Raw genomic sequence first — 22,519 nt, 5'->3', positions numbered from 1 at the left:
ATTTCCTCTGCCAAAACCCTGAACAAAGTAGTTTCAGAATCACAAAATGAGAGCTACTATCAACTAGCTGGTACTGCTTTATACTAAGTTCAAGATTAAAAAAAATTACTGGTGCATTATAATAATACATATAGTAGGGTTCATTATGCCATATTCATACATTCACAAAACATAATTTGATCTTTGTAATTATTTTGGTACTAAATTAACCATCAGAGAACTGTGGTAAAAAATAGGTTGAATTAATTTTTTTCTGTACAATTTTTTTTTCTCTCTCTCTCTCTCTATATGTATATGTACATATATATATATATATATTCAGTTTAATTTTTGTTTATAGTCTTAGTTTGATTTTTTTATTTTTAAAATTTTTTCTTTTATCGTATAAGCAGTCTTATTTCTATCCAGACTTCCCCTCTACTTTTTATCAACCCCCTTAAATATTGTAATTAATTTATGATTCATCCTTTTTATATTTCTTTTTGCAAAAAAAAAGTAAACATAAATATTCTGCATATTTATCTTTTTACAAAAAGGGTGGCATGCTGTACACATTCCTTGTACTTCCTTCTTTATTTAAAATATATTACTCTCTAGAAGTTCACAGGGCGACACCTCATTCTTGGTACTCTGTTATATGGATATACCATAGTTTATCCAAACAGTTTCTCATGGATGGAAATTGTTTTTTCTAATGTTTTGCTCTTACAAATAATGCCACGGTTACCAAATACTGATTCCTATGTTGTCGATGTAAATGGTGGTCATAGTTTGGTTTATACGTTAAAAGCAGTCTTTATATTTTTTATTCATGAATTTCTGTTCATTTACAAATTTCATGTGAAAATGTATTATTTTTACAATCAGACAAGAAATTTTAAAGGAAAAAAGTGAACGATTGTTTATGGTTTGGAAACCTGCAGAGGTTTATGTGCAGAGCAGATTCCTGGGGCAGAGTGGCTGGGTCCTGTCGTGTGTTCATGTGGAGCTCCTTCCAGTCTGTGCCAGGGCATTGCCTGCGCTCCACTGCCACAGGAGGACATGAGGGGCCTGTGCCCTCAGCTGCCAGAGGAGATGTGGCTGTGCTGTGGCCCCCTTCTCTCGGCCTACCTGAGTTCCCCTGTAGCTGTGACAAGCGGTTCCCATCTGGAGCCCAGTGCCTCTCTTCTTATCCTGAAGGATAAGCAGAAGCTCTCTAGGTCCACCCAGGAGGTCCATTTCCATATAAAAGCACCAAAGTGGAAAGAGAGTGGTTTGAAGAATGGCAGGAATTCTTTGCTTTGAATGTCACTAGAGTATATGCTTTGCATTGTAGTGGCACGAAGGGCATCTCATGCCACTTGCAGGACACAAACTCCAATGTGAAGATCGGCTGCTGTGTTGGGTGTGTGTCTGGAGTCACGCAGTCCAGGGGAACTGCTTTGAGTTTCATGCATGTTTTTCTCTCTCTGAACTTCACTCAGCAAAGTTTATCTTCCTAAAAATCAAGCCCATTCACATTCTTTTGTGCTCACCTATTTGGATTCAGGGCCTATTAACTTCAATGGATACTTAGAGTTTTAATTTTCATGTATTATGCTTTGTGCTACAATAGTAGATTATACATTATTTGACTGTAGCACATATTAATCCATACCATAAGTAATCATTCACTTTTTTAAAAACTTTTTGTCTGATTGTAAAAATAATACATTTTCATATGAAATCTGTAAAATGAACAGAAATTCATGAATAAAAAATATAAAGACTGCTTTTAACGTATAAACCAAACTATAACCACTATTTACATTTTGTTAACATTTTCATTTGTTTTTAATCTCTCAATAAAGTAATTTTCATGTGATAGGAAAATTCCAGATTCTTTTTAAAACATTTCCCTTTATCAAATAAAACTTTCTCATTATAAGAGGAAAAAAAATATGGCTAATGTTATGTTGCCTAAGAAAATTTAGTAGATTTCTTCCTAATCATTTATTCTGTGCAGATGTATTCAAACTTTTGTGTTGTCAACCTTTGTGTGTATTATTTTAGTGCCTGTATAGTGTTTCATCATTACGCTGTAATAAATCAGTACTAATGGAATGCGGTGGCAAATAGCACTCCCGAAATGTAAAACTTTGATTCTAGATAAATAAGGTATTAGAAATAAATATTTTAACCCATCTGTATCTTTCATCGCGCACGGTGAATTTTGTTCACAAAATATCCCTAGCATTAGAGACGTCCAGTTGGAAGTACAGAAACACCCAGTGAGCAGCGTTGGAATAGCAACCCAGCAGGAGAAGAGTCTCCCGGAGTAGAAGTACAGGGGGAGTTGTCCACAGAGAGGGCTCTTTCTAGAAACCTTTCTGATGGGGTCAACAATGAGTTGAAGTAGTTTTGGACTGGCATTTCTCTAAATTCTTTCACATAGAACAAGAATAACTGTGCTGCTTTCTATCCTAAAGAGCACAATTTGGCAATGATATCTGGTTACACGCTTCTTAAACCTGGATCCAGAAGAAGAAATCACTCAGCATTAACGTGTACACCTTTGCCAAATGTATCCTGTCTCCGTAGGATGAGTCTGAGCCAGACAAGCTGAATATCAAACCTTGGGTGGTAAGAGAAGAAACTCAAACCTTCGCCACTGTGTTACACGCTCACACAGCATCTGCCTTCCCTTCTTCTAACCAGGTTCTACTTAGCTTCCCAAAACAGCAATCTCCCTCCTGTCCTAAAAGCTATGGAGTGAACTGCAGTGTTTAGAACTCCTGTGAGGCTTTCTGTCTGTGTCCTGGGCAGCTGCAGGTGGGAGAGAGCAGGCAGTGCGGAGATCCCCAGAGCCCAAGATAATGCCATTCCTGGTGGAGCTTACAGGTGACCAAACTCCCGTTCCAGCCGTGACATGAGCTGCCTGACAGTGGACCAAAGGAACATAGAAGTTATGCTATGCTATTGCCTTCTCTCTCTCTCTCTCTTTTAAAGATACATTAATTCAGAGTCATGATCAGACTATTACATTTAGCGACCAACAGCATGGGTTCAAAAAAAAAAAAAAGTCTACATTGAAACCCTGGGTGGGAATGTTTTCCCCTTTCCTTTCCACAGAACAGAACTAAAATAACATGTAATCAATGTCACAAATACAGTTGTCAAGTATTTTTGGCTATGCACATGAGTATTATCTAAATCCATGTCTCTGATTGAAATTATTGTTACATGGATAATATGCATTTTCAAGAAATAATAAGAAATAATAGAGATTCTACATATCCTTGACCTCAGTTCCCCTACTGGTTACATCTTAAAAATACAGTACGATGTCACAGCCAAGATGTAGACATTGGTACAATTTACCATCTTATTCAGATTTTCCTGTTTTCACTTGCACTTATTTGTGTTGTAATAAGTAATATAAGATGCATATATATTGTGTGTAGAGAAAAACTATATTACTTGTATTACATCCTATAGAATTTTATCACAGATTTCCTTTATAGATTTTACTTTTTATATTTCACATTTAAGTGTGATACATTTTGAGTTAATTTTGTAAAAGATGTTGGGAATAGGTCAGTGTTTTGCTTTTTTCCTCCTGTAGACCCAATTGTTTCAGTACCATTTGTAGAAATGCTCTCCATCTCTTGAATTGCTTTGGCTTAAAAAAAAAATCCTGTAAAAACTCACTTGGTTATATTTGTGTAGGTTGATTTCTGAGTGTTCTATTCTGTTCCATTAATTGATGTCTGTTCTCCTGGCAATACACTGTCATAATGACCGTAATTATTTATTATTTATTAACATTATTTTAGCTTCTCTAGGTCCGGTGCTTTTCTATATAAATTTTAGAATAAGCTTATTTGTGTCTACACAAAATCTTGTTGGGATTTTAATAGAAACTGTATTGAGCCTCTAGGTCGATCTGGGGAGAGTTGGTAGAGTTTGGATCTGGAGTGTCCCGTAGGCTCAGGTGTTGAAGACGGGGTCCCCAGTGCAGCAGGATTCAGATGCAGGGCTTTGGGAAGGGATGTGCTCTGACCTGATGGATGGAGTGGTCCATTGAGGGATCCATAGTAAGGGCCTGGGGATGGTAATGGAAACTCTAGGAGGTGGCACCTAGTGGGAGGGGGTGCGTCCTCAGGAGCATGCCCTGGGGAGCTGTGTGTTACCCAAGCCCCTGCCCCTGCTTTCTGGCTGCCACAGGCCCAGAAGCAGGAGCCAAGTGGCCATGGACTGGAACCTCTGAATGCACGAGCCAACAATCAATCTCCCTCCTTGTAAGCAGCTCTTCTTGGTGTTCCGACCTCGTGATAAAAAGCTGACTAACACAGCACCTTTGCTGTTTGAGTCTTCCAGTCCGTGACCATAGCATACCTCTCCATGTATCCAGGTCTTAGATTTCTCTGTTGAAAATTTTCTAATTTTCATCATAAAGATCCTCTATATGTATTAAATACATACAAGAACTTTAATTTATTTGGAGCTATTGTAAATGATATTTCATTTTAAATTTTGGTTCCCTTACGTGGATGGTTTTGTGTAGAAATGTGATTGATTTGGAGGAGTGCATCTTATATACTGCAAACATGCTAAGCTCACTAACTAGTTCTAAAAGTTCTTTTGTAAATGTCTAAGTTATTTTTTACGTAAACAATCGTGTCATCACAAATAGTAAGACCTTCTTTCTTTCCATCTGCAGTCCTTTCCTCTTCTTGCCTTCTTGCCACCTGGATCCATTTTGCATAGCTGGGGTAAGAGTGGACCTCCTTGCTTCTTCCCAACCTTAGAGGGAGACATTCTGACTTTTCTAGCTATAGATTTTTCAGATTATTTTACCAAGTTGAAAAACCTTCCCTCTATTATCAGAGTTGTGAACTGGATGTTAGATTTTGTCAAATGATTATTCTGTGTCCATCGATATGGGCATCGATAAGCACATGATGTTTTTCTTATTTAATCTGTTGATGTATTTATTGGAATGCACTGATTGATTTTCAAATGAGAAGTGATATTAAGTAGGTAACAAAAGGAATAGACTGTGTAAGACTTGGGAAAAAAGTATTTATATTTGAACTTATTGTTTAACATTTTCCAAAGTGTCCTCCATGGTAGGAGCTAATATTGATACACTAAAAATGTAGTTCTGTGGTCAGGTTAGGTTGAGAGTCAGTGGGTTAGACTAAGTTCCTTGCTGCTATACTTATCAGAGCCTTAATATACAGTGTTAGGTAGTTTCTCTATCTTCAAATAGGAATGAATTATGTAGAGTTTCTCAATATTGTTTATCCACAAAAACACACATTTTCAAAATGTCTTTGGCAATTGGAGGTTGGACTTTTTGGGAAACATTGCCATAGGGAATCATTTATTTTGCCAATTAACATTCCTGACCCATAGAAGAAAGGATGTTTGCTGTGGTGGTGCTTACCATGGAACCAGAGGAGGTCTTCTAACTTCCGATATGTTTGTTTAATTACCTATTGAATGGGGAAAAATCTGACTCCCTTGAGTGGACAGTAGGGTGTTGAGGTTTAAACTATAGGCTCTGCACTCAAGTATCTGAATTCAAATACTGGTTCTTCTACCTAGAAGTAGAGGGACATTGGGTAAGTTACATGAGAATGTTAACAATTCCCTCTTCAAGATTTTAAAAAGGATAAAATCAATCACATATATGAAGCATTAGAGAAATGTTTGTCACATAGCAATGGTCCAATGGTCATTGCCTAGGGTGCTGATAGTTGGAGGATTAAATGAGGAGATTAGCAAAGCACCTGACCATCTATATTGCTTCTCAGAAAGTGGACCTGAGGGCCATTGCATAATGAGCTAAGAGAAAATGAATCTCTGGTCCCACAGTGGATGTTTTGAGAGCCAGAAATGGCAAGAGTCAAGTGAGCAGCAAGAGGTTGCTCCTAGAGGTATTTCTATGGCTACTCTTCAGTGTTTGGTGGATGCACATGGGGGCTAGACAGGACAGCTCAAAGATGGCCTCAAGACAGCCTTGGCACTGAGGAGGAGGGATTTGCAGCTTCCGTGAATGAAGTGTATCCTGGATATCCACATTTATGGTAGATCTTTTAAGTTTCGGCTCAATAAGAGCAAATAAAATACCAAATTTTAGTCTGTTTATGCAAAAGCCTGCAACTTATTCGATGTGGGTAAAGGAACCGTCTGATCGTATAGTTGAGTTTTAGGAAAACTGCACCTGGTATGAAACTTTGAACCTGAGGACATCTCAGCTTTTTATTGAGGGCACTGAAGTAGTGGAATAGCTCCTCTGAGAGGAAATTAAGACAGAGAAAGGCATGCTGGTGCTCAGGATGGGGAAGGAAAACAATGCAAGGAGGAGGAATTGAAAAGGTCCCTAGAGAAATCAATATGCATAAATTAAAGAAGGAGAGAAAGGATAATGTGGTTGCAATAGCAGAGAAGATTTAAGTAAGTGGGAGACTTGGTATAAATGACTTAAAATAAGCCAGATGCATAAAATTTAACACACTCTGAATGCATAGTCATGGACTTCAGCTTGTGTTAGAATTTAGCCTGGTTTTATTTTCATCACCTCGTTTTCTTGTAATGTGCATTTCAATCCTAACTCTTAGGAATCCACAGGATCTTGGAATTCTATTATCAGAAAGAAATAGGTCTAAAAAGATTGGAGGAGGAAATAGTTTAATGAGCTGGTATTTTTAGCTGATAGTGAATTAGATGCGTGTATGTGCAACTTAATTTTAGTTAACAATTTTCCTTCTATCTCTGATTTTTATGATTTTTTTCCCTCCAAATCATCTTTTCCAGCAGTTCTCAGGATAGCAAACCACAGAGCTGAACACCAGGGATGAATGAGTTTTCTCAGATAGTTCTGCTTGTTTCTCTGACAAGCTCTAGAGCTTTGAATAAACCAAAGTTCATGTTTGCAAGGAAAAAGGAAATAGATTAACCTATTTATATTTGGTTGGTGCGGCAGGCAGAGTAATGATTCCCCAAAGATATCCACATCCTAATCCCTTGGAACCTGTGAGTGTGAGAGTTTTCATGCCAAAAGGGACCTCACACGTGTGATTAAAGTTAAGGACCTGGAGGTGGGAAGCTGGGGGGTGGGAGGCGCTCCTAGTGGATGCTCTGAATGGCCCCGGGGCCATCAGGGGAGTCCTTCAAAGTGCAAGAGGGGGCAGGGATGAGAATCAGAAAGATGCTAGTGAGAATGTGGTCAGAGAGAGGCCACTTTGCTGACCCTGAAGCTGGAACAAGAGCTGGGAGACCACCCAGCAAAGAGGGCAGCCTCTGGAAGCTGGGAAAGGCGGGAAGACACATTGTCACCCAGAGACGCCGGAGAGGAGCTCACCCTGCTGGTGCTTGGATTTCAGCTCCTTAGGACCCATGTTGGGCTCAGGTGTTGATAGACTAGCTTTGCAGCAATGTGTTACAATGGCAGGTGGGAAACAAGCACAGCAGCCCGGGGTACCCAAATAATGCTCAGACAGAAGGGGAGAGAGGATCTCGGAAACCACTCGGTCACACAGAGGTGGGAAGAAGTAAAAGTCCTCAGCAGCAGAGCTGCCTGCATTGCCAACCCAAAGAATGTGAGAAAGCCACTAATTTTGGAGGTAGGTTGTGATTTAACAAATAGATGGAATCCACCAGCAGATAGGCCCCACGGCTGGCTGATAAGGCCTGCAGGGATCTGCTGTAAAGATCTTCCTCCTGCTAAGGGAACAGCAGAAGGCCTTTCCCTGAGGATGCTGTCCACAGCTGTGGTCTCCACTCCTCTCCTGGCCATGGGCTGTGACCCTTGGCAGCATCTTGGCTCCCTCATGACCCAGGCTCCCCCTTTATAAGGGCAGTTAGCCTTTCTCCCACTAGCAGCAGTGAACAAAATGCATTAGATCCAATGCACCTGTCAGGGATCAGTCAGGAAAATGGAAATAAATGTAGACGTTTAAGCAGGATGGAGTTGAGGACAGAGGACTAGGCACTGGCAGGGCTGAAATCCTGCAGGAATGGACCTGAAGGCGTCTCCTGAGTTCAGGTTGACGTTGAAGTTTTGAGAGTTGGAAGTTTCAGATCTGCAAGAACCCACCGTCCATCTGCAGCTGCCTCAGTGCACAGGCAGGGGGTCTTCAGGAAGATCCAGGTGGAGGCTGCTCCAAGCCTCCTAGGTGCTGCCCTCACAGCTGAAGAACAAGAAGCATGCCTTGACACAGTGGGAATCACGTGGCGTCAGCTTGACAGGACTTAGATCCCGCTTCTCTTCTAACGGCAGATCTTATGCCAGGGCCTTTTGTGGGCAAAATTTAACTTAGAATCTTGCGGGCAGCGGTTCTGGTATAGGCAGCATCCAGGGTTCTGGCTTCAGGGATACAAGGGAGAACACGGAAGGGAGACAAGCTGGCGCATCTCATCACCCCCCCCCCAACCTCCGACTCGACCTCGGGGATGGAGGGAGAACCCAGCAGGAGAAAGCCTTAACCCTCCCTTTGTGCCCACACTTGCATCTGTCAAGCCATTTTACACCTCTTCCCCACGTCCTATTCTAAGAACAGATCTGCAAAATAAGAGTTAAGATTATAATTTCCCGACAGTTGTTTGCTGAGCACCTGCTTTATGCTGGACACTGCCGTTGGCATTGGTGACCCACTATTGGGGTTATCCCAGGACTTTCCTGGTGTTTACATGAATAGTTCTGTATCCTGGGAAGCTGCTAGGTCCCAAGCAGACCCAGATGTTGGTCACATTTGATACAGCAGGGAAGACAGCAGTCAGCCTTCTGGATTCATAAGCAAGTCAGATGCTGAGAGCCATAGCCCAGTCAGAATGACGCATGACATTTTTGCCAGAACGGAGTGGTCAAGAGGTGACACCAGCAAGCCTTTGAGATGATAATGGTTTTGTGAAGCTGTGTATTCAATTGTAATGTTAGACCCCTGCTGTCCCCCTCAGCCTGCTACTTTGGAGTTCTCCCCCTATGGAGTACTCTCGGGAATTCCCAGAGAGTTCCCATTAGTTGGGGAAGTGCCGGAGGCGGGATTTCTGGTTGGGGGTTCCTGGAGGAGCCTCGTGATGTTCGGGGAAGTTCCCGGGAGTGTGTGTGGAGTGTGCTGGTGGAGTTCAGAAATAAAGTTTGTTCCTACTTCAGTGGCTCGTGATTTGTGCCAAGCCAGACTGCGGCAGTCAGAAGATTCAGAGACAAAAACACGTTAAGACCAAAGGCACAGTTATACATAGAGTGCAGCGTCAGATCAGAAAGCATTCCAGGTATTCATGTCCTGGTTCATCTGATTATTTTGTAAAAGGAGCTGCTCCTTCTGTGTGCACAGGATGAAAGACAGGTCCTCTTAGGGCCCAGCTCCTGTTCAGAAGGGCCACGGTCACCTGCCCTGCGTGGGTAGCTCCTGTGAGCAGGTAAGCCTGCTTTCTGTCTGCTCCCGCTTGCCCTTCCCAGGACCTAGTAGTCTTTGTGGAGAGGTAGGCAACTCTTCAAAGAGGCCAGGTGGGGGACAATAGGGACAGGCCCTGCTGTCTTTACTTTGGGCACTGTGAGTATCTCTAAGCTGGACCTGGGTAACCCTGACCAAGGGCTGGGTAGAGGGAGGGGCTCACCACCTCCCATAAGAGCTGACCAGAAGAAGGTGGGCTGGTCCCAAATGTTCTTGGTCCCTGCTATAGCAAGGGTGACCACGGTCCTAGTTGGTTCAGGACCAAAGGGTTTCCTGGACAAGGAACTTCAAGCCCACAACCCTCTAGATGGCTCCTGGGTGACCACAGAGTATATCATCCAAATCAGGAAGATTTGAAAATGAAACAAGAGGTATTAATACAGCAGTGCATCCGGGTGTGCGTTGGAATCATGGTGGGGAGCCTGTGCAGCCTGAGCCCCACCGCCCAGGCTACATCCATGCCCAACGCATGCTCAGGGAGCAGCAGCCCACTGGGCCACTGAGTCTGGAGACCATGCCCACTGAGCCACCTTGCTAAGGTGCTAAGCATGGGGACAAGGACCGTGGTGTAAAAGCTCACCACCGAGTAGCTCAGTTGCAAATGGATCTACCTAATTGCAGATGAAAATATTCTCTGTGCTCAGGAAAAACCAGAAAGCAGCAAGAGCAACAAAAAGAGAATTCAGACATTTGCAGGAAAAGATATCTAGGGAGAATATATCTTCAATTCAACACACACAGATCTTCTGCCATTTGGGAAAATAAAAATTTCTGTCGGTAACCTGGGATGCAGCAGTATTAAGAGTATGGGAGGCAAAATAAGCTTTCCAACATGAAGAGTGTGGAAGGTCCTCATGGTCCCTGCCAAGGGCAGAGCACACTTGGCCAAGGGTAATTCAAGGAGGGGCTCACCCACAGCTCAATAGTCCTCCCACCCTCCTGGGTACCAAGGACTGTAGGTCCCACAGGTGGCTGTCTTCAAGGATGGCAGCTGGTCCCCTCTCGCTAAGTAGCCGCAATGAAGAGTGCAGGGTTATCAGGAATGTGGAGGAGGGAAGAGTGAGCTGTGTCAGGGGACTGGGGCTGGGGGAAGGAGATAATGGATATCTGCATGTCCCTGCCTGTCCAGAAGGCCATCTGGCGGCTGCTTCCTGATGTCTTTAGAAAACATTTTCTCAGAACAACTTCACATTTACCCAGGTCTGATACTCAAGGTTTGGAGTCCCTGAACGGTGTCTCGAGTATTTATTTCTTTGAAACCTTGGTACCATCCAGGAAGAAGAAAAGGGCACTGGCCAAGGAGTCATGGGAGAAGCGAGGCGGGCCCTGGGCAGTGCTGGGACCAGGTGAGAAGCAGGCGGGGTGCCTCGTCCAGGAGCTTCTTGGGGCTTTGTTCATCGTCTCGTTTTTACGGGGAACACGTGTGCTGCAAAACGTTCTGCACATGGAACATGGCCTTCTGTCTCAACATAGATCTGTGTGACCATGAGAGAGCAGCGCAGTGGCCGTCATCTGGATTCGTCACAACTAATTCAACTGCCCCACCAGAGACGGGCCTGCATGTGTCCAATGCTACGGATAAAAATGTGTTATAAGTATTCACATATTTTGGACATACTTTTTTGCTAGATTTCATAAATTTACCCTTCTTTGGGTAACATTTTGCTGGGCCTGAGGATTTGACAAGTGTATTTTTCATATTTGTTGCTTAAATCCATGAACATACAGAATGTTTATGCCCCTTCACACTTTCACCTGCATTTGGCAAACTGTATTCTCGCTTGCTCTTGTTAACAATGGTCATCATTATTCAAGTTTTGGGGGGATACCAGGGATCAAACTCAGGGGCACTCAACTACCAAGCCACATCCCCAGCCCTCTTTTGTATTTTATTAGAGACAGGGTCTCACTAAGTTGCTTAGGGCCTTGCTAAATTGCTGAGGCTGGCTTTGAACTTGCAATGCTCCTGGGTCCACCTCCTGAGCCCTTGGGATTACAGGCATGTGCCACAGTGCCTGGCCTCTTTTTGTTTTCATTTGCACACTTGAGTGAAAATTGATATGTTGGTTTTTTCTAAAATACTTATTTTTTAGTTGGACGCAATATTATCTTTATTTTATTTATTTATTTTTATGTGGTGCTGAGGATTGAACCCAGGGCCTTGCACGTGCTAGGCGAGCGCTCTAACCACAATCCCAGCTTAATATATTGTTTTAATTTTCCTTGATTACAACTGATGAGGGTAAATAGTTTTTTCTATTTTTTTCCTTTTTTTGTGATCTCTTTTGTAAATTGATTGTCTGTTTTTATTGAGCTATTTGTGGATTTTTAAAAAATCACTGATATGTAAATGTGTTATATTTAGAAAACATCACACTGATATTTCGTGACTTTTGTGCATCCCTTTACAGACTCTCCTGGATTTCTGCTTTGTTTGTATGTGCTTGCAACATCAGAGTTCTAAGTTTTTTATATTTTATACACATATATGCATGCACATTAAAAATATATTCTATACATTTAAAAAACACACATACATTTGGAAAACCTATCTTCATTTTTTAGGTTTATAAAACACATTTTTTATGTTTTCAGAATGTATTTTTATTCAAATCGTAGTAAATCTGAAATTTATGCTGATGTAAGAGATGAATGTATTCATCACGGTTCTTGGTCATCATGTTTCCAAGTCCACCGTAAGTGAGATGGGGGTGACCGGCGAAGGATAAGAGGATACCGTCTGACCAAAGGACCTGAAAGTCTGTCTGTCAGGATGAATGAGTTTCGGGATCTGTACAACATGGTGACTAGAGTTAGCAACATTGTGATATTGCTGCACTCAAAAATTTTTGCTAAGATGGTGGATCCTATGCTAAAGGTTTTGCCATGAAATATAGATAAATTTTAAAAATTAAAGGAATAAAGGGGTTGAGGGACATTCTTAGAGGTGCAGGTGTTTAACACGGTGATTGTGGTCCTGGTTCATGGTGCGCCATGGTTATCCTCACACTCAGTAGATTATTTGCTAAATAAGGAGGTTTTCTTTTTACTTCTTTTCATTTTGGTGTCTCTGTTGTACCTCAGATTGGTTTTTGAGAAGGATGTGGGATATGTGATTGGTCATGAAATAAATGCAGTGGTGACAGCAGAAGTGGCCTGAGGCAAGTCAGCCAGGATGTCAGCCCAGCCACTGTTTGGTGCAGAGCCAGCTGCCTGCTGCTGTCCCACGGTCCCGGTGGACCATGTGTGGGGCTGTCTCTGGGTTGGATGGAGCTGCAGCCACTGTAGCCCTCTCCCAGGATAGACTCTGTGGCACTGCTTCAAAACTTTGAGCTTCTGATTCAGATTTCCAGGGAATAAATGCATCAGGCAGAGGTGACATTCTGTGCCCTGACCCACACTGTGAGGGATGCTAGTGAAGGGAGCATCTGGCCCCCAGGTAGAGATCACCACCGCCCAAGGGGTGGTGTGGGCGGAGCTGGCCTGGGATTCCGAGAGCGGTGAGTCAGTTTCCCTGAGGCTGTGTGTTAGAGACCAGTTCTGTCCCCACTGAACTGGAGCGTCGCACTGACCAGGCACCGAAAACCCGCACTTCTTCAAGTCTGCTTCTGAGCTTGTGACTTACAGAACAAGACACTTCAACGGCACAGCTTTGGGGCACAGTTTTGGCATATCTCCTCATGTCAGGTAGTACCCACTCCACTGTCCTTTGAAATCAGGGGCTTTGTTATTCTTTCTGCATTTAAATGGAGCATTTGCTAATTAGGAACATTTTCATTATGTGAGCATTTACATAAACAGTGACATCAGCTTGAGGATCCAGCACCCTGCTTCAGGAGCCTCAGATGTCACTTGGAGAGTGTAGCTAGCCATCACCTCCCGAAGAGTCTGTCACAGCCTGAACTGTTCAAAGATGTGAGTGATTATAACATTTTGGGAAAATTTAAAGATATATATTTTTAATGTATTCTCAAAGTGGGTCTTGCCGTAGAGGAGCATAGCATGTACCTCCATTCATTCAAGATTTCCTTCATTATGATTCACAAATTTCTTTGTTTAATTTCTACAAGCCTCTGAGGTACACTCCTGTCTGTGCAAACACAAACACTATGCTTTTATATACATGCGTACGCACAGTTTTGCTGTGCTTTAGGATGGGACACGAAGCCATTGGTTCATAAAATCATTGTTGCCTGACACCTAATGTATTTGCATTTCTATTGGAGTCTGTGTCTTCTTTAGGTCAGTCATGCACAAATAAGAAATTCTGAATAATTTTCTAGATTTATAGTTTCTATTCCTTTTTAAAAATCTAGTACACTTCATCAAAACTTCCAGAATATTTCAAAGATTATCCCTGTCTTGTTTAGGAATTGACTGGAGAGTCCTCTGTCTGTCACTATCAAGTTTGCCTTTAGTTTCTAGTCAATTTTCTTTATCATGCTATATAAATTCCAGAATCACCACGAGTCTCTATCGGGGAAGGATATTTAAAATCCCTGAGTGCCTTGTGGCCTTGACTGGATCCAGTGATATTTTCTTGTTAATCTTCATTGCTGTTTCTTCACTGAGGAAACGGGACCTCTGTTCAGAGCAGCTCCTGCTCTCTGTGTTCAGTCATGGCTCTTGGTGTTGTCTCTTGCTTGCTTTCTCCTACAGGACTAGCTGCTCTGCAGGACTGGCAGCATGCCAGCTCAGCCACTGGAGGGGCTGGCACCCTACGTGGCCCCCTGACGTCTCTGGTGCCCTGAACAGAGAAGTTGTGGTGGAGGGGGCACAGGTATTGCCTGTCAGCAGTCCTCTGCTTGTGAAGTTCCCCATTTGCCCTTCACCCGATGATTTTAGCTTCTCTTAACAGTTGTCTTGATCTATTGTGTTGATGTTTTAATAGGGATTGTGAAATGATGATTTAAAAATTCATCCACGATTGTTTTTTTCTACTTAGCAGCTATAATTTTTCTGCGAAGAAAATGTAGGGTCACACTGCAAAGAGTTTGTACACTCAGGGAGGCTGCTTGGTTCTTCCCCTTCCTTACCCTTTGTTGAGACAATGAGTTGACGCTATGGGACAGAGAATGAGGCAGCAAGAGTTAATGTGATGCTCCGGCCAGCAGTGTGATGACTTCTCCTGTGTCTCCTACTTCTGTTAATAAATGATAGCATTAAAGGGTAGTTTTGCTCTAAAACTGTAGAAAGAGCCCTATGTAAGGGCCACTAAAATGTTATGGAGGGAGGAATCTTGTTCCTCTCTGTGAATCATGGATGATCATTCTACCTCCTTGACTTTCTACCTAGTCACCTCTGTTTGTTCTCCTGGTTGGAACATTCAGAGTGACTATTTGCCAGATATGGGGCACTTTCTTCTGTCTCAGGTTGTTTCTGATATTGATCATTATTGATCAGGTCATCTTTTTGCATTTCTCCTACTTGCAGAGGGATATTATGTAGCCTCCTGTCCAGAAGGACAAGTTTGGATCCCCGGGACTACCATGGGAGGTACCCTCGGTCCTTTGGAAGGTACACAAAAAGTAATTGTCAGGTTCTTTATGTTACGAACATCCAGATCCTCCAAGTAGAATCTACCAAATCTCCATGGCTGGTCCCCAGGAAGGCTGTGTCCCTGCTGTCTCTCCAAACCAGAGGAGAGCAGCGGCTGTATTATGAGATGTAGGTGATAACAGAGGTGACAATCACAAATGTGTGTGTGTGTGTGTGTGTGTGTGTGTGTGTGTACATGGACACAGAATCAGGAAGTGATTACAAAAGACAGACTCATTTGGGAAAAGTTCCTAGCCTATATAGACAGGGACGGTGTGAGTCGGAGAGTACGAACAACGGACTTTCAACCCAAGGCCCCAGGGATGTAAGTCTCATCTCTCCTACTGCGGGCTCTGACATTTATCTTGAATTGTGTGGGTAGACAGTGACAATTCAGCTGGGCTTTGAAGTTCAGTTCAGGGCCAGTTGAATTATTCTGAAGGATACTTGGCCCAGGTAAGGAAAGTCTTCCCTTTGAGTTTATTCTGTAGCATCAGTGCGTATTATGGATGTATGATTCTTTTTGTCTTATTCACTGGGGAAATCGAAGGTTGAGGCAAAAGAAAAACTGCACACTGGAAGCAAGATGGTATAGGGATTGTAACTAGTAAACAGGATACATGCTGTGAAATTTCACGGACGGAAACCATAGCTTGGTCCTCATCCCAACAAACACTGACGCAGCACCCACCACCGGGCTGGCTCTGAGGACAGGGCAGTGGGTGAGACTTTGTGCCTTGAAGAGTTTATTAAGCTAGATGAGAAATGCAGTAGATCAGTAGGCAATCAGGATGTGATGAGGATTTCAGTAATGAGATACTAGAGGAGAAGTAGAGTGTGAGGGGCCCTTGGGTGAGAGCCCACCCTTCCAGAGCATGGCCTTTAAAACATAGAATATTAGGTGGGTCTCAGGTGTAGGCTGGGAGTGAGCAGAAGATTGGTGAGGTGCGAGACCTGGGGAAATGGCGGGATCGATCACGGCAGGCCTGTCGGTCAGCAAGAAGTTTGAACAGTCTCCTGAGGACAGTGAGACATTGAAAGGAGTGACAGGAGCCAGCTGGTGTTTTGGAAAGCTACTTGTGGCCCACAGTACATGCTCAATAAACGTGTGTATACGGAAGGACAGCTCTGCCTGTTCTAGCTTTCAGACAGACAGATGGTCCAGCAAAGAGGCCAGCACAACTGACTGTATGGGGCAGGCTCGCCCCAGGCCTTCTCACCCACCTGCCCAGCGCCGTCCTTCCAGTAGCTCAATGAATTCCAGGAACTCAAGCCTCAGACACAATCCTTAACCAATAGGGAGCCTCCATGATCTAGTAAAGCAAAGGAATGAGAAAGCCAAGTTCACTGTTGTCTGGTACAGCTGTGACATGGTGGTGTTTCTAAGACACAAGCAGCTGAACATAGAAGACTGTTCTTCAGAAACACCAGCTTGTGCACTCTTTCTGTGAGAGAATGAAAGGCAAAGGAGGCGGGGGACTCTAGAAGATAGGACTGAAACATAGATAAAGGCAGAGATAAGAAAGCTTCCTGAATTTAAAAGACTACTGAATATTCGGTGCTTTGATTGGCAGAAAAAAAAAATGGGGAAGAAAAGGTAAAGAAACCAGCCTGAAGTCTTTGCATGTAGTTTCAATTTAGAGTCAGAGCAGAGGATGCGATGCACATCCTTTCAGCCTGTGGACTCTAAGGAGAAAGAAGAGGGACGGAAACGTAGCTGAGTCTGGAGTGAGTCCAGGGAGCTGAAATGGTAAAGATGCTTCCAGAAGCAGGGAAACTTCTTGACTTCAAAAAAGTCAGCCTCATGAGATATTAGTGCTTTGCTCAGTCGCTACCTGGAGAGGCTCTGGTGGAGAGAAGAGCTCAGGAGCAGGAGGAGCGGCGGCCTCAGTGGGACAAGTGCTCCCTGCTGATCCTGCCACCTGAAGAAGGGCCTGGGAACAGCAGGGGCCAGAGCTGATGCGGGTGAGCAGAGAGAGGCCAGGCCAACTGGACCTTCCCAGGCACTGAGCAGCAGAGCTGCTGGGAGCACACTCACAAGGTCAGTGCCCCCAGGAAAGACTGGATGCTCCAAGTTCATATGCTATAAATTAACAGTGGATGAAGGGGAGGGACTGCCAGCAATACCATGTGACAAGTAGGAGCAGCAGGGAGAGAGCCATGGGAGGAGACTGTCATGAGTTGAAGCTCTGTGAACCTGTGAGTTTAACGATGGGTGTAGTTTTTAGTGAAAGGATGCCATTTAAGTACTTTTCCTTAGTGTGTTCCTAGAAGAATTGTATTTACCACGAATCTGATAGTGTTCGTTCTTGAGAATCAGACTGAGCTGGTTTTACCAGTGTCTGGGCCATTAGGCTTCGTCTTCTTTCTCTCGAGAAATGCTAGGTGAGGATAAAATTAAATAATAAGGGTCTGCTATCTCAGGATTTGCTACACTATTCTAGCATTGGGAAACAATTTCTGTGAGAGGCAGACAGCTAAGTTAACTGTTTTGTAGTCCAAACGGCATCTGTCCTGAATCAGCACCACCCGGCTCTACCAGGGACACAGGAGCAGCACAGATCCCCCGTGGACCAAGGAGGGTGCTTCGCTGTGTTATAGCTAAACTATTTACAGAAACCAGGCAGCGGCGGGATTCAGCCGGTGGGCCATGATTTCTAGAACTCTGTTCTAGAGGACTCCTGCTGAAGGCAAGCTGAAGACTCTCAGTTGAATGAAAGTGGGCTTCATTGCTCACTAACTCCTGGGGGCAGATCTGTGGGTGGCCTAAGCTCCAAGGGCACCATCGTCTGGAGGACACCACATCTTCCTCATCAGATTTTTTTCACGAGGGTCACCTGGGCAGGGAGCAGACACTTAAGCGGTAGCGCTCTGGGGAAGCACGCTGGGAGCACGAACCTCTTAACAATAGGGCACCCCAGCAGAAGAACCCAGCCAACCCCTGGCACCCAGAGGAGGAGAAACAGGACCTCACACCTGGAACCTTCCTGGCCAGCCGTGCCTTCTCACAGTGGCACGGGTGTTTCTCTCCCCAGCACATCAGCAGCTCACTGAGCAGACACAGAAAGGTGTCAGTCAGGAACAGAATCCCCACCGCACAGGCCAGGGGCTGTAGCATGAGCCGGGGACGGTGGGGTTGGGGCAGTTCAGTAGGACGAGAATCCCCACAAGGCAGAGACAGGTGGGGAAGCAGAACACAGTGCAGACGGCAGGAACATTGAGAGTGAGAGACAAGGCCTCTGCCGTGCACGCAGAACTCAGTGTGCGCGAAGGTGGTGCAGCAGGCCACCCAGGAGTCTGCACTTGGAGGCCAGCTCGTGAGATGCATTCAGATGCATGTGGTCAGCTGACGCGTTCTTAAATAGCAGAAGAATCCTGTAATATTTTGATTAATGGCTTCCTCGAGGACAAAGCTCTTTTATACAGACAGCTCTATTAGGAAAAAAAAACCTCAAGCCAAAACTCCTTCATAAATCATGCAAAAAATGGCTGTGAAAACAACAAAAATAGCGCAAGTGCAGTCTCTATCTGTCTTTGGTTAGATGTTGATGAATAGCGCTCTTCCTTGGCACACGGGTAACTGTTGAGCTGCTGCGTCAGCCCCAAGTCCTCCTGCACCTTCCGTGTGAGCCTGTGACCTCTAGGTCCCTCGATTCCATAGTGCAAGTGCCCTAAGGTGGTTTTCATCTCTCAGCCACTTGGGCTTCAGAAGCCCAGGGAGGGAAGGAGTTACTCTTGATCACTACCCTTCTCAAAACTTCTCCCACACACCAATGCCTTCTGCTAGGAGAAAGGTTCCCTGAGGCCCTGGGAGGCCCTGAGAGTGGAAGATGCTTCATTATATTGCTTTTCTTTTGAGGTCCCTAGCAGCACACTGTCAAAGCTGTCTGATTTGCCCTGTCCCTCCGGTCTTCTGCCTGCACCTCTGCCACACTTTTCCCTATCCTGACCCCTGCTGCTTTTCTTTCACACACACACACACACACACACATACACACACACACACACAGCCACATATACATGTTTACAAGTTCATTTAAAAGCATTTAGGATTTTTTTTTATTTCTTAATAATTGGTCTGACAACCCATTGTCTTTTGAATTATTTATTCTCAGCTGTCACCATGAAAGTGGGACATAATGTGTGCCACTGGGCTCATAGAAAGCACTGTGTGGATCAGGATGGGTGGGGGATCAGGTGACATCAGAGAGTGAACAGCCAACAGCAAATGTGGCCTCTGCTGGGTTTGCTCTTTTCCTATTCATTGGCAGTAAATTATTGTATTGAAGTGACAGTCACATAACATGAAACAAACCAATTTAGAGTGCACGATTAGGTGATGTTTAGCACATTCACAAAGTCCTTTAAACTACCACCTTTTTGAGTTCAAAACATTTTCATCATTCCCAAAGAGAACCCTCTACCTTAGGCCATCTCTCCCAGTCCCTCCTTCCACTATCTGAATTTCTGTAAGGATTTCATTGAATCTGTAGATTTCTATGAGAGGTATTTCCATCTTAACTATTAGAATTTCCAGTTCATGAGCATGGGCTGGCTTGTAGACATACTTTCTAAGCATAGGTTTTTCATATTTAGGAAAAGTCATGCATTTTTATTTTCTTTCAGCAATATTTTGTAATTTTTCAATGTAAAATCTTACACGTCCTTGATTAAATTTATTTATATGCATTGTATTTTTTGGGTGCTATTGTAAGTGGAATTCTTTTCTTAATCTAGGTCTCACATTAGTTACTGTTAGCATATAGAAATACAACAGATTTTCATGTGTTGGTTTATCCTTCAACATTGAATTTGTTTATTAGCTCAATAATTTCTGGTGGATTTTGGGGGGATGTTTATATATAAGAGCATGTCATCAGTGAACAGAAAGAGTTTCAGTTCTTCTTTTGGTATTTAGATACCTTGTATTTCTTTTTCTTGCCTAATTGCTCTGGCTGAAGCCTTCAATGCAGTATGAATAGCAGAGGTGAAAGCAGACATCCTTGTCTTCTTCCTGATCCCTGGGCACCTTCAACATTGAGTGTGACGTTAGCTGTGGGGTCTTCTCAAAGACCTTTTATTAGCAATAACTTAAATTCTATGAGTATCAGTTTCCTTATCTGTCATTTGCCTTTTTCAATGAAAAAAATTCATTCCCTGACCTGTTTCAATATCTCTTTAGGGGTTTCACCTCCTCCAAGATCCTAGCTTGAACCAGCAACCTCCACAGTGGGTACTCCTGGCTCTTCCTGAATTGTACAACTCTAAGGCAGAAACGAATTCTTCTAATGTTCCTGTTTGACTTGTTTCCCCATCCCTGCTTGTTTTTAAATTTTTTCTTTCACTTTTCTAGTAGTTTCTCTCAAGAAGTATCTCTGTTGTACCATTAGGAATGTTTTCTGACTAAACCCTGCCTAAGAAACACAGAGTTAAGGATGCCTATTGTTATATTTAAATATGAAAATAGGTCATCTCTGGAAGTAAGTTCATTTATTTTCATGTCCATGGAAATTATTCTAGTTCTAGCCCTCATTCCTTTTCTTAGATATAGTAATGGTTTCCAAATAGTTTGATATTCCTTCTAGTTCCTTTCCAATCTTTTTCACGTAGCAGCCATAAAAAAATCATACCATATCAGATGTATATGGAAACTTTCTAATTGGCTTTTAAGTCTAAAATTTTATTATATCAGACACTATGCTTGCAGTCCAGAGGTGGTGGATCCAGTAGTTCAATGATGCCAACTGAGACCCAAGTTTATTTCCATTTCTCTGTCATTGTATCTGTCCTCAGGCTGAGTTTCTTCAGATAGCTGCCTGTAGTACCCGGAGTAGTAGCCTTCCTTGTTCACCTTCATTGGAGGGGGCAGGGAGGGGTGCATGGGAACTGTTGTCTTGGTATGGAATATAAATAATTTCTTTACTCTGATTGGGTCAGCGTGGGCCATGGTTGGCTTCTCCAACTCCTCAAGTCAATCACAATCGTCAGTGGAATAGCTTAGATTCATCGTAACACCCCTGTGGTATGGGGAAATGAGTCGGCACCCAAGTAAAATCAAGTTCTTGTTGGAAGTGTGGAAAGGGAAGTGGGTGACGGTCATTTACCTGCTAAGAGTTTAAGTCAGATTGGCCATGCCGGCGCTCTCCTTTTCCCTGAGGACCTCTCACTCCATCCGGTTACACAGTCAGGTCTCCTGTCATTTTCTACTCCATGTCCCACAGAGTTGTCTGCCTGGGTGCTCTTGCTCTCCTGTCCAGCTGAATTGCTGTGCTTGCACCTACTGCACCCTCGCGTACCTAATGCCTCCCAGTTCTAGACGTCTCCATACATAGTCACTCCCTGAGAGAGCCTTACCCACCCTGCCTAACGAGGATCTGTGCTTGGTTGCCAACCCTAGTTGTTCTCTCCGATGCCAGCACATTCTTATTCACTTTATAACATGAAACTGGTTTTTTTTTCCACATTTTTATTGGTGCACTACAGTGGTGTGTGATGATGGGATTTGTTATTACATGTTTGTTCATGCACCCAATATAACAATATCCTTTGGCCAATATCAGTCCCCAGCACTTTCCCGCTCCTTCCCCTGGGTCCCTTTCCTCTACTGATCGCCTTTTGAGTTTTAGGAGATCCACCCCCACCTTTCTTTTCCTGTTTCTTCTCTAGCTTCCACCTGAGAAAACATATGACTCAACCTTAGGAGTTTGACTTATTTTGCTTAACATGAGAATCTCAAATTCCATCCATGTTCTTGCAAATGACATAATTTCATTTTTCTTTATATCTGAGTAAAACTCCATTGTGTATATATGCCACATTTTCCTTATCCATTCATTCATTGATAGACACGTAGGCTGGTTCCACAGTTTGGCTATCGTGAACTGTGCTGCTGTAAACATGGGTATGCATGTATCACTGCAGTAAGATGACTCTAATTCTTCAGGGTAAATTCCAAGGAGTGGTGTAGCTGAGTCATACGGTTGTTCCACGCCTAGTCTTTTGAGGAAGCTCCATACTGATTTCCATAGTGGTTGTAGTAATTTAGAATTCTACCAACAGTTTAAAAGTGTTCCTTTTAGCCCACATCCTTCCAGCATTTATGATCATGTATTCTTGATGACTGTCATTCTGGACTGATGTGAGATGAAATTTCAGTGTAGTTTTGATATGCATTTTCCTAATTGCTAATGATGTTGAACATTTCTCATATATTTGTCAGCCACTTGTATTTTTTCTTTTGAGAGTGTCTGTTTAATTCACTTGACCATTTGTTAGTTATATTATTTGATTTGGGGTATAATTTTTTAACAATAACTTTATTTGTATGCCTGTTTGTCCAAAATCTGTCTTTCTCCATAGACCAGGGTTAGGAATTATTGTCTGTAAAAGGTCATAAAGTGTATATATTTGGCCTCAGGGACCTCACTGTCTCTGTTACAAGATACCTTCTAGTGCAACATGTATGTGTACATGGGAGTGTACATATGAGTGTGAGCATGAGAACGTGTGGGTGTGTACATATGTAGCTGTAAGCATGTGTGTGAGTGTGACTGTGAGCA

Source organism: Ictidomys tridecemlineatus, chromosome 12, assembly GCF_052094955.1.
Source record: "Ictidomys tridecemlineatus isolate mIctTri1 chromosome 12, mIctTri1.hap1, whole genome shotgun sequence".
Classification (NCBI taxonomy): Eukaryota; Metazoa; Chordata; class Mammalia; order Rodentia; family Sciuridae; genus Ictidomys; species Ictidomys tridecemlineatus.
The sequence above is the reverse complement of the archived record's forward strand: the minus strand, read 5'-3'. Positions refer to the sequence as shown.